This window comes from Sciurus vulgaris, assembly GCF_902686455.1.
Source record: "Sciurus vulgaris genome assembly, chromosome: 14".
Classification (NCBI taxonomy): Eukaryota; Metazoa; Chordata; class Mammalia; order Rodentia; family Sciuridae; genus Sciurus; species Sciurus vulgaris.
Genome location: NC_136475.1, coordinates 76,071,335 through 76,081,847, shown reverse-complemented (window position 1 = coordinate 76,081,847; position 10,513 = coordinate 76,071,335). Strand labels below are relative to the sequence as shown.

Here is a 10,513-nt window from a genome sequence, read left to right as displayed (position 1 = left end):
TTGACTTTTGTGATATTGTGGTACAGTTTTTATTTCATGAAATTGACTATCTGATTTTTCTTTATAATTTCTATCTTTATTGCCATATTTAGAAAGGCTAAATTTACATTTAGTAAAGTATCTTGATCAATGTGTATTGATAAAATAATTATTTTTAAAAGCAGAGACATGATGTGGGAAACCTTGGTTTGACTGGATTGAACTTTGTCTTGGAGATAGGAGAGAGGAGACATTTCAAGATAGCTAGCTGTAAATTATAGCCTCTCCAAGATTACAGGAGAGGTTTAATGTTTTAAAGAATCTTAAAATGGAAGTGAACTGTCTGACATACAATGCTAAGTTCTTGGGTCAAACAAACAAACAAACGAAAAAGTGAAGTAATGGGAGAGTTGGAAACGTGTGTGTGTGAGACCCTGAGCAAGAGATAAGTTTTAGAGGGTCCCAGGATAAGAACTGTGCTTGTGAAGTCAAGAGTCTAGTGTTTTCAATATCTCTATTAGTTTGCTTGGTCTGCCCTTACAAAGGACCACAGACTGGGCAGTTTAATCAACAGAAATGTATTTCCTTACAGTGCTGGAAGCCAGAGGCCACCCTGCAACTTCCTCTGGTCATCCTCTGTGTGTCTGTGTGTGCCAGGATGGGAAGGAAGAGTGGAGTCACCTTACAGCGCCTTCTCTCATAAGGACACCAGTCACATTGGATTAGAGCCCACCCTGATGGCCTCACTTAACCTTAATTTCCCCTTTAAGGACCTGATCTCTAAATATAGTAACTTTCTGATGCGCTTTGCTCTTTCCTTATGCTCATCAGATGATGAGTCCTTGGTGTTCCACAGGCACCTGTCCACACCATTGTGGCAGCCACTACTTTGGGACAAGAGACTTCACACAGGAGCAGAGTCCATGAATTTTCTGGTACCAGAGATTGAACTCAGGGGTGCTTAACCACTGAGTCACATCCCCAGCCCTTTTTAATTTTTTTATTTTGATACAGGTTTTTGCTAAGTTGCTTAGGGCCTTGCTAAGTTGCTGAGGCTGGCTTTGAATTTGCAATCCTCCTGTCTCAGCCTCCCAAGCCACTGGGATTACAGGCATGTGCCACCATACCTGGTTAAAGTTCACGAATCCTTGACTTCTACAGTGAAAGACTTCAGCTGTAAGATGGAAAAGGTCTGAAAGGGGATGAGAGCTGACAGAAGACCTGGGACTAAGGGAGAGTTTAGAGAGAAGTTTCAGGGTGATGTGAATGTTGGGTTCCTTGTGACCCATCTCTGACCACAAGACCTCCTCTGAAGGACACTGAGAGAAGAAGGATGCCCATTGTACTTCTCTTCCTGGTAAAGCTGGGTAGAGTGTAGGCCATTGGGAAACCCGCCTCATGTCACTTTGATGTGACAGAGTAGGAATGGTGTCTGGTACCAAAGATGGGAGACTGGGGAAGCAGCCTTCTATCAGAGTGATATGGGAGGGCACCCACAGTGTCCTGAAGAATTCCAGGTACAGCAAAGTTTCTCAGAGTGCATCAGCCCAGGACAAGTTGTGAGACTCAGGTGAGGACATAACTGCACCGAATGCAGAGAAGTAATGTTGTGTCCCATGGACTATGTATGTATATTGTGTCACATTTCAAGGGAACACCTGACATCTGTGATGCCCAGAGTCAGACAGGACAAATTAGGACCAAGAAGGGGACCCCTTGGATAAGTCTTGAGGGGCTTAAACTTAAGGAAGAAGGGGACAGGGGGAAAAAAGACAAATTTTAAACTTAATTGTGACTGAATTATAAATTTGAATTGACTGAGACATGACTGAATTTGAATGAGTTCATTTGCAAGTGACTAGATTAAATTTTCTCCACTTTGAGGCAGAATGGAGGCTCAAGGCAGAAATTACACTCAATTATAGGAGAATAGAGAAAATTACGTTTTTGCACACACAAGTCAGTGACTGTGAAATTTGTACTGGTTCCAATAATTACAGGCAGCCAGGTGTCAGTAAAATCTCAAGAATAGACCAAAGAATCTATGTGCTGTTCTCCCAAGTTATTACCTGATCTGCAGCTATAGCTCAAAAGATCAGCAGAGTGTCTTATCAGAAATTGTGATGAAACCCAGTTGAATTTCTGTTCAAAATGTCCTTTTTAAATCAGAAACCAGAACCAAGTCTTGTAGGGTAGAAAATGCATGTATTTTCCTGAGTTCTGAGGACACCCAGACCAGTTATAACCCTATGACCAAAAGGGGGAAATATGAAGTTCCAGGTGACAGGTGTCTCCTGTTGGCCCCTGCAGGTCTGCTCTGCACACCTGTCCCCACACCTTGCTGAGTCCTGGGAGGCAGGTCCCTATGGATGCATCACCAGGGCTCCTGCCCTTGAGGGGCTTTGTCAGGAAGGAGCTCAGAGGATGGGAGAAGAATGAGTGGGGAATATTGACCCCCCATCTTTCCATCCTGGTCTCCATGAGTTGGGAGCCCTCTCTGGAAGACACCTCTTTCCACAGAGCTCTCTTCTGAGTTCCAACCATGGCTCTCTCCTTGCTTTTAGACTGGGGTATTAATGTGCTATTAATATTGCCCAAGAATACTGCTCTTTCCCTTGGGAGTCTCCTAAAACTTTGTCCACCCCCTGAAAATCATGCTTTTATTAAACTCTTCTCTCATTTCCCTACTGAGTCTACTGTGGTATCTTGGTTAATCCTTTGGGGAAAGTTATGGAAATTTATGTGCTACTTGCATGCGTTGAGGAAGTGTTCATGCAGACCTGTAGTATAAGGAGCATGTTCTCCTTGTGCCCCTGAGTCAGAAGTCCTGAAGGAGAGCACTAAAGATTTCTTATGTGACATACTTATTTTAGTAAGTTCTAGAGTCCTTTGTGCATGATTCTGGATATACTTTGAAATCTTTCAACTCATTAAAAATAGTGACTAAAAATATTTAATATTTAATCACTATTAAAAATAGTGATTAAAATATTTTTAATAAATAGGGTTATTCATTAAAAATAATGACTATTGCTATAGCTATGAAAAAAATAATAACCAATAGAAAATTCTGGGTACTAAAGGGATAGATCTTCTTTTTAGAATGAGCAGTAAACACTGCTTGGCCAAGGATTTTTATTAGGTAGACAATGGCTGAGAATTCCCATTTGGATCGAAAGAGGGAAGGGAGGAGTCACTTGGCACGTTCAGTCTCTGTCCTGTTGTGGCCTGCAGTGTTATTTCAATAGAAACCATGATCTCTCCAGCTCCTAGCCAACAGTTTTCTGATTGAAGAAAGTTCTAGAAGCGCTAAGGCCTCCCTCACATTGATATGAGGGAGGGATATTTCCTCAATTCAATGTTCCTCTGCCACTAATTAAACACTTTTTATCTTAAAATAGATTTATCATTCTGATAACTGGAATTTTCCTTTTTTTAGAGGGCCCGGCTTCCTCTTAGATATGGCAGTGTAACAGAGGGTTAAAAAAACTTGCACTTTATTAAGAGCTAGAGCCGTCACTGTGTCAGGTGTGTCAGATTTACTTTTATAGTGTGGTGACTAGAAAATTGTCACTGCAGGTGATTTTCAGCTGAATAGTAGACTTTATCTTTTCAAAGACTTGCCACAGCCCACGAAGCTCTGGGCCTGCTGTTGGAGGGCATTTCTTGCCTTGAACATGAAGTGATGGCTGATCTATTTGTAGAGGAGAGACCTACAAAAGACCCAGCAAATGCTATCACCCTTCTCTATCCTGATGGGACAGCATGGCTCCAAAACGCTCTGGGGCCCCTGTGCCTGTCTTTAGTCAGAGAAACCTTGAAGCCCAATCCTAGGTGATGTGGCGATTTGGACAGAGGTAGCAATTGTTCTGCCTTTGAAAGCTGAGCCTCTGATGGCAGTGACCACAGATACCAAAGGGGCTTTGTTACCTCAAGTAGACTGCCACATTCTCAGCATCGGGGATTCCACATGAGTGACGCTTATTATGGATGTAATTAAATACCCCAGTTCTGAGAATAGTCTCTTCTTAGCCCATTGGAAGAAGGTGGACAACAGTTCAGGAAAATTGGTATTAGAGGGAGCCCTGGGTTAGAATTCAGGGTGACGGAGCTCCTTAGTAACTTGACACTGTCTTTGAAAGAGTCTGTTAAAACTTCCTGAACTTCTTTCTTTGTGAAATGATGAGCCAGGCCCCCTTAGTCGTTCTTCTTTCTCTGTCATTACTGCTGGAAGTCTAGGAGGAAAATTTAGGATCACAATTAATAGTCTCTGGCCCTTTAAATCTGGTATCCATAGCACCATAGGTCATGTCATTATTATGTATTTGTGGCCTGTCGGAACACTGCCTGGGCACTCAAAGGAGGGCTCCACCAAAGAGGCAAGCCAGAGCCTGCCATCACCACTCTGGCTTTCTATATTTGGAATCCGTGGAGAGGCCCAAGGGAGCCCATTATGAAAACACCCATTTCCATATACTCCCAACCAACACCCTAAACGATTTGTACTCTTGCTGAGGAAGACCCATAAGGTACTGAAAATTCTTTTTCCACACATTTGAGAAGATAGTCACATGACTGGGGTAAGTCTCATTATAAAACAAATGCCCCTGTCCACTCATATCTCTGATGATACTTATTTCTGCTAAGGAAGAGGTGAGTAACCTGAATGAAGCATAGCATTATTTTACACGAGTGAATGTGGGTTTCAGTCACCAGTTGTAGATACTGTCAGGTAATGGAGACATATTTTACAGAGATTCAAATATGTCAGTTTGCTGCTGCGAAACTGAAGTATTAAAGATGCTTCATAATCCATTTTTTTCCCTTTTTTACAATTGAACTGTTTTGATACATTATTATTAATGAAAGCCCACAGTTTGCTTTAGGACTTGCTTTTTTGTGTTGTACCTTTTACTTTTTCTGACCAGTGCATAATGTCACGTATCCACTGTTAGGATATCATACAGAAGAGTTTCCTTGTCCTAAAAATCTCTTGCATGCCACCTATTGATCCTTCCTCACTCTTCCCAGTCCCTGACAACCACTGCCTGTTACTGTCTCCATAGTTGCTTTTCTAGAATGCCATGTAGTTGGAATCTTTTATAATACACAGCCCTTTCAGACTGTCTTTTCTCATTTAACAACATGCATTTAAGTTTCCTCCATGTCTTCTTGTGTCTCAATAGTTTATTACATTTTTGTCACCAAATAATATTCCATTTTACCAGTTTATCAATTACCTATTAAAGGACATCCTGGTTGTTTCCAGTTTTTTGGAAATTATTCATGTGCAAGAGTGTGTGTGTGTGTGTGTGTGTGTGTGTGTGTGTGTGTGTGTACACATAAGCCACAAGTTCTCAAATCACTTGGGCAAATGACTGGGAGTGTGGTAGAGGTATCATGGTGAGACTGTACTTAAGCCATGGAAAAAACTGCCAAATTGTGGTCCAAAGAGATGATACCATTTTGTACCCCACTCCTTGTCTTCATCAGCACTTCTTGTTGTTAGTGTTTCTAATTTTAGCCATTCTAGAAGATATGCAGTGGTATCTCGGTTTTGTTTTAATTTGCAATTTTCTAATGATATATGATGTGAGCATCTTTTCATAAGCTTATTTACTGTCCTTCTATCTTCTTTGGTGAAACATCTGTTCAGATTTTTTTTGCCCATTTAAAAAAATTGAATTATTGAATTTTTGAACCCCAAAAGTACATAAGCAACAACAATAAGAAGCAAGAATATACGGTTAGAAGAATCTGTCTGACATCTTGCTCACCTAACCTATGCCTAAGGTGCTGTTATTTCCTGTGTATATACTTTCCCAATATTTTCTTCACAAAGACTTATGCTAACTCTTTTCCAGGGGCAGATGTGATTAAAAAACTGGCAATTTTTCTTAACTAAGTAATGAAAAATCAATTATCAAAATCAGTGTTTCAATGTCTGATAGGCAAGTCATCTCATAAAACAAGCAACTGGATCTTTTAAATCTACAATCAAGAAGCTTAAAAATTCATACTAATTTTGAACTACTTAAGAGTCTAGGTTCCCATAATAACCACAGAATTTTTCAGTTTACAAATGACAGGAAGCCAAACTAGTGAATTATAAAATTAGTGAACAAAAGTTGAAAAAAGTTACACATAAATATCAAAACCAAGTGACATTGTGTCTACTACTAAGAAAGAAAGGCTCCTTAAATGGTTTAAATAAGACATGAAGAGAGAGCAATCCTGGGATGAAGATTTCAAAACATAACACAAAGGGATAAGGGCACTATCTGAACCTCACTCCACACTTAGGTCCTCTTAAATCCAAGGAGTATAGGATACATGAAGAAAACACACAGATACACAACTTTTCATGCCTTTTAGCTGGTTTGGCTGTTAACCGCTTTTCTCTTTCAAATTCTTTTTCTCGATGCTGTTCCCTTTCCAGCTCTTCTTTCTGCCTCTTCTGCTGCAGTTGAAGTGCCCTTTTCTTTAACTTTGATGTCTTTTCATGAAGCATCAGCATCTCTTTTCTTAAGTTCACCAACTTGGCATGATAGTGCTTAGCTTCAGTGAACAAAGCATCGATATCCAGCATAGGTGACATTCTTTAAATTTCAAAATCTCTTGTTTCAGTGTATCTACTAACACAACTTGGTTCTGTGTGAGTTCCTGGAGGGCTTGTTTTGATCTCTGCAGATCTGGCAAATAGTGAGAAAGCAATCCTTCTGCCAGTTGTTCCACTGCTTTGTCTTCTACAGTCAAGTCCTCTATTAACCCTTCATCTGGAGAAGTGTCACTTAAACCCGGCATCTGCTCACTGGCCTCCAAGATGTCAGGGGGCCCGGTCAGTATTCCATCCAGGGGCTGTGGCCCAGGGACACTCATGTGCCTCCTGCTGGGAAAAGGGAAGGGACAGTTGGGTGGATGATCAGATACTAGTAGGAATGCAGCACCTCTAGCACTTGGACGGAAACAGTGAATGACAGTTCTTGATCAGTTTTGCAAAGATTTTCGTCCAGTCTTTAGTTCGTCTTTATTGTCATATCAGGGTCTTTCACAGAGCAGAAGTTTGTAATTCTAATGAGGTCCAGCTTGACAATTTTTTCTTTCACGGATGTATCTTTGACATTGTATCTGAAAGGTCACCAAATTCAAGGTCACCTGCATTTTCTCCTGTTATCTTCTGAAGTTTTATGGTTTTTAATTGTACATTTATATAAAAGTTAGAGTTGATTTTTTTGGTTTTATTAGAGTTTTTAAAATTTTTTACAGACCGCATCTTTATTCATTGTGCACAAATGGGATACAACTTTTTATTTCTATGGTTGTACATAATGTAGTTTCACATCATTCATGTAATCATACATGTGCATAGGGTAATTCTGTCTGTCTCAGTCTACTATCTTTCCTTCCCTCACTCCCTCCCACCCATTTTCCTCTACACCATCCAAAGTTCCTCCATTCTTCTCTTACCCTCCCTGCCACTCCCCTCCATTATGTATCTTCATCCACTTATCAGTGAAAACACTCAGCCTTTAGTTTTTTGGGCTTGGCTTATTTCACTTAGCATGATATTCTCCAGTTCCATCCATTTACCTGCAAATGCCATAATTTTATTCTTCTTTATGGCTGAGTAATATTTCATTGTGTATATGTACCATAGTTTCTTTATCCAATCATCTGTTGAAGGACATCTAGGTTGGTTCCACCATCCAGCTATTGTGAATTGAGCAGCTATGAACATTGATGTGGGTGCATCACTGTAGTATGCTGATTTTAAGTCCTTTGGGTATAAACCAAGGAAAAAATTGTGTCTAGAGTTAATTTTTGTGAAAGGTATGTGATCTGTGTATGGATTCATTTTTTATTGGTGTATATTAATTTTATAGAACAATAGGTTTCATTGTGACATAAAATATGATGAATTTCATTCCCCAGTACCTCCCCTTATGCTCCCTTCCCCATTCCCCTGATTTCCTTCCTCTTCACTGACGGTCTCCCTTCGACATTCCCACCACTCCCTCTTTTCTCCCTGCCATACCTCTCACGTATGATAGAAAACATGTAGTACTAATCTTTCTGAGTGTCTTCCATCCATTTTCCTGCAGATGACATAGCTTTTTATGACTTTTGTTCACTTTTTATGACTCCATTATATACTACATTTTCTTTATCTATTCATCTATCGATGGGCACCTCAGCTGATTGAGTACCTCAACTTGGCTATTATAAATCATGCCACATAAACAGGACACATGGGTATCTCTGTAGTGTATCTGTGTAGTACCTATGGATATCTCTGTAGTGTGATGACTTCAGATCTGAAGTACTGAGGAATGGTATTGCTGGTTCATATAGTAATACTATTTTTAGTTTTTTGGAGAATCTATATACTGATTTCCCCAGCACCACACTATTCACTATTCCAACAGTGTCTATTCTATATTTCCTGTACCATGTATTTATTGTTATTTATGTTCTTGTTCTTGATGACTGTCATTCTATCTGGGGAGAGATGGATTTGCATTTCCCTGATGGCTAAATAGGTTGAACATTTTTTTCATATCATTTTTGGTCACTTGTACTTCTTTTTTTTTTTTTTTTTCTTTTGGTTGTCAGATGATCTTTTGTTAAAATATTTTCTCATATACTTCTTAACTAGCTGGGCACTCTATTGCATCACTGTTGATGTCATCTATGATGTCATGAGGGTGGCAGCCATTGACATTACAGCCCACAGACTGGGCAGTCCCTAGAATCTCCTTAATGATTCTGGAAAGTTCTCCAGCTAAAAATCAGTGACCTATCTGTTGGGCAATGTTGACAATTTCTTCAAAAGTGATATTATCCCCTGTGTTAATGTTTTCCTGTTTTTTTTTTTTTTTTTTTTTTTTTTTTCTGTCTCTTGGTGGCTCCTCGAGGGCTTTTATGATCAGAGCAGAGGCAGGAGGTTTCACTTCATCTGGGCCTGTCTGTTCTGAATGGTCAGTTTCACTGTAATCCTCAGACCCTTCCAATTGCCAGTTGCTTCACCCACCTTTTTTGGAAACAGACCCAAGGGGCTGATTTTGGGGGTCAGGGCACATGTGGCACCACCTTGCTACCGGTGCACCTCAGGTACATGACTTTGATCCCATTGGGATTGAATTTGGGTGGCATGGTGGTGGTGGCTGGTGTTGGATGAACCCAGATTTGGGACAACCAAAGTTGTACCTTGACCTCCTTTGAGCAGAAAGGCTGGAAACCCTGCTGGATATAACTGTACTATTTCTTTTGAAAAGTGGCCACCCCCCAAAAAAGTGTATTGTTCAATCTCCATTTGTTTGTATGAGTTTTGTAGTTTTACTTGCTATTGATTTCTAATTTCATTTCATTATGATCTGATAGGATGCAAAAAATTATTTCAGTTTTTAATTTGGTAAGATTTGCTTTATGGCATAATTTTATGATCTATTTTGGACAAGATTCCATGCACAGCTAAAAGAAGGTGTATTTAGCTGTTCAATGAAATGTTCTATAGATGTGTGTTAAGTCCATGTGACTTATAGTAGAGGGTAAGACTATAGTATCTTTGTCGGTTTTATTTTGTCTGGATGACTTATGCACTAGTGAGAGTCTTGTATTAAAGTCACCCACTACTGTTGTATTGGGGCTTACCTGTTCTTTTGTGTTAAGTATTGTTCGTTTTATGAAATTGGATGTACCAACATTTGGGGCATAGATATTTGCAATCATTATTTCTTCTTGTTGGATTTTTCCCTTCACCAATATGCAACAACCTTTGTCTTTTCTGACTAATTTTGGCTTGAAGTCTGTTTTGTTAGGAAAATAGTGATTCTCATTTGTTTTCAGATTTCATTTGCAAATAAAATATCATTTTAAAAATCATTTTACTTTCAGTTTATGAATATATTTTCTGGCAAGGTGTATTTCTTGCATAAAACATACAGTTAGGTCTTATTTTTAAATCCAATCTACCAGTCTGTGTCTTAGGGAATTATGACCATTCACATTTGATGTTATTATAGAGAGGTATATACTACTTCCTGTGATTTTGTTTATTTCTAATGTTTGATTCATTTCTAATTCTCATTTGCTTATTTACTATTCTAATGAGATTTATTCTTTCCCATGCTATCTTGGATATTTTTATCTTCTTCTGTGTGTATGATTCTTGTAGATATCTTCTATTGTGCTGACATAGTGGTCATGAGTTTATTCTTTTCTTGGAAGGTTTTTCTTTCTTATTCAGTTTTGAAGGACAGCTTTGTAGAAAATAGTGATATAGGTTGGCAGTTATTTTCTTTCAGGACTTGAAGTACATCATTTCATACTCTTCTGGCTTTTAGAGATTCTGCTGAGAAATCTACTGTTATTCTGATGGATTTACTTTTGTCAGTGACTTGATGCCTTTCTGTTGCAGCTTTTAAAATTCTTTCTTTGTTCTGAATTTTGGGCATTTTAGGTATAATACATCACGAAGCAGTTTTTTCTTATCATGTCTATTTGAAATTCTAAGTTCCTCTAGTAGCTGCATATC

The 10,513-nt window shown here is 39.1% G+C and overlaps 1 protein-coding gene and 2 pseudogenes across 3 annotated transcripts in view; 1 reads left to right on the top strand and 2 right to left on the bottom strand.

Moving 5' to 3' along the window:
- Positions 1-4,520: 4,520 nt before the first annotated feature.
- Positions 4,521-10,513, top strand: part of CLIP4 (CAP-Gly domain containing linker protein family member 4) — an 82,208-nt gene continuing 76,215 nt past the window's right edge. The window contains exon 1 of the mRNA XM_079110287.1: positions 4,521-4,559. The gene's annotated coding sequence lies outside the window, so the exon portion shown is untranslated. The remainder of the gene's footprint in view (positions 4,560-10,513) is intronic.
- Positions 6,247-7,009, bottom strand: LOC306643418 (biogenesis of lysosome-related organelles complex 1 subunit 6-like; annotated as a pseudogene). Its single transcript has one exon. The product of its transcript is annotated as a biogenesis of lysosome-related organelles complex 1 subunit 6-like (transcript).
- Positions 8,628-9,132, bottom strand: LOC306644322 (large ribosomal subunit protein uL11-like; annotated as a pseudogene). The gene has a single exon. The product of its transcript is annotated as a large ribosomal subunit protein uL11-like (transcript).